Here is a 2,500-nt window from a genome sequence, read left to right on the forward strand (position 1 = left end):
CCGGGAGACCTGTTTTCTGGGACGCAGGTGTGACATTCCAGGGAGGCACCTACTTTGTGCTGATTCGAAACGACCACGACAACGGCAACTTGCAGTTCTATATTACAACAACAACAACGCGCGTGTGGTAGTTGGGAGGGGCTGCGTTCGCGCTCTCCCCCCTGCATTGAAACTCAAAGTTCGATTTTCAATCCCATAGTCCACCAATCGGATGGGAGACGGTGTGTGTGTGTGTGTGTGTGTGTGTGTGTCAGTGTCAGTGTCAGTGTCAGTCTCTCTCTCTCTCTCACTCTTACTCAGAGCTGCTGTGGAAGGAAACCTTTTTAAAAAGAACTTGCATATTGAAAAAAAGATGTGTCTCAAGCTGCCGGGCCCTGTCCATTGTCACGTTAATGGCAGGACGGGGCAGGACTGCTTTGACCAGGAGACCTGTTTTCTGGGACGCAGGTGTGAGATTCCAGGGGACCTGCTTTGTGCTGATTTCCCTGCCTCCCTCCCTCCTCCCCAGGACTTCCTTCTGAACACCTTTGTCGTTTGAGCGAGGGCCAAAAGCCTGCCTGTGAAAGGGAAGGATCAGCCGGTCAGCCCCCTGCTGGTCGCTGCTGCCAGTGCAGCAGGCGTGCGTGTGTCCTCGGCCTCGTGTCCAGGTCCCTCAGGGACTTGAGGCAGCTCTCCCCGGTGGTCTCGTGGTCAGGACCGGGCTTCGAATCCCAGTCGGGGGGGGATGACTTTCTGCTGCAGATTAATTGGCATGAAGGAAAGTCTCCCCTCCTGAGCGTAAAGCTCCACCCTCACCACCACCGCCGCCTTTTCCTCCCCTTGACAAACGGACAGACAGACAGACAGTCAGTCAGTCCAGTTCGGGAGCGCAGCTTTCATTAAGCAATGGCGTTTGTGACAACTCATCGTCTGACAGGTTGATGATTTCCCCACACGCCTCCTGCCGAATAAAAGGCTCACCCTCCCGGACACTACCCCCAGAATCACCCACCCCGCCCCCCAGGGGTGAATATTAAGCCCGAGAACACCGACTGTAACCAACCGCAGTGAAAAGTTGAAGTGGCAACTCATTAACCAGATTTATTTTGGGCAACTCATTAACCAGATTTTTTGTTCATTTGGTTTATGAGTTGCCAAGTGTAAATCTGGTTAATGAGTTGCCACTTCAACTTTTCACTGCGGTTGGTTACAGTCGGTGTTCTCGGGCTTAATATTCGCCCCGGGGGGGGGTGTATAGCGGGCGATGGCCGGTGTGGAGTGCGTTTTTTGGGGGTTGATTTTCACTTTGCCTCGCTGGTGGAATTTGTGGGAGGCAGGCAAGGGGATTGGTGTGGGCTGGTGGGCGGCAAGGGAGATGCTTGCTTCGGGGTGTTATCCTCACTTTGGTCCGCTGGTGAGAGTAGGCAGCGGCAGGCAGGCAGGCAGGCAAGTGTGATGTAGTGTGGGGTGCAGTGCAGTGCGGTGCGGTGCTGCCCTGTCGTTTATGAAAGGTTGTAATGACACTGCTTTGCAGCTGACCATGTCCACTGATTTGTGACGCCCGTATGGAGGCTGATATCTCAGGAGGGCCGAGGCCGATTTCCTCCGGGGACGGCTCGTCGCGTGCGGCAGGACGAGGCGCAGCGGACGGTACCGAGCGCTCGGAGGTGCGGCGCTGCCCGCCGGAGGTACAGCGAAAGGCTGCAAACCGCTTTCCGCCTGCTAACTCGGCGGCCGTCAGACCGACCGACTCCGCTTTACCACCGGAGCTAGAGTCGGGCAAGGGGCACCGAAGGGTACCGGAAGGATCGCGTTCGCACGACGGGAAGTCGACTAGCGGGCCGCCGAAAGCGAGCCGGGGGCCCCCGGTTTTTCTGTCCCACCTGGAGACTGATATCTCAGGAAGGCCGAGGCCGATTTCCTCCGGGGACGGCTCGTCGCGTGCGGCAGGACGAGGCGCAGCGGACGGTACCGAGCGCTCGGAGGTGCGGCGCTGCCCGCCGGAGGTACAGCGAAAGTCTGCGAACCGCTTTCCGCCTCCTCTCACCGCACGGCTCTCCTTTTCACCCACTGGCGGATTTTCACCCTCCGACTGCTCGCTACCGTCCGCTGCGCCTGGTCCGGGCCCTGTCCATTGTCATGTTAATGGCAGGGCGGGGCAGGACTGCTTTCACCAGGAACCCGGTTTTCTGGGTCAGAGGTTCCAGGGGACCTGTTTTGTGCGGACTTCCCTGTGTCCGTCCCTCCCTGCCTGCCTTCCCCCCAGGACTTCCTTCTGAACACCTTTGTCGTTTAAAATAATAATAAATAATATGTGTGTGTGTGTGTGTGTGTCGGTGTCAGTATCAGTCAGTCAGTCAGTCTCTCTCTCTCTCTCTCTCTCTCTCTCTCACTCAGAGCTGCTGTGGAAGGAAACTTTTTTAAAAAGAACTTGCTTATTGAAAGAAAGATGTGTCTCAAGCTGCCGGGCCCTGTCCATTGTCATGTCAATGGCAGGACTGCTTTCACCAGGAACCCGGTT

This window comes from Heptranchias perlo, unplaced genomic scaffold, assembly GCF_035084215.1.
Source record: "Heptranchias perlo isolate sHepPer1 unplaced genomic scaffold, sHepPer1.hap1 HAP1_SCAFFOLD_1089, whole genome shotgun sequence".
In the NCBI taxonomy this organism is placed as follows: Eukaryota; Metazoa; Chordata; class Chondrichthyes; order Hexanchiformes; family Hexanchidae; genus Heptranchias; species Heptranchias perlo.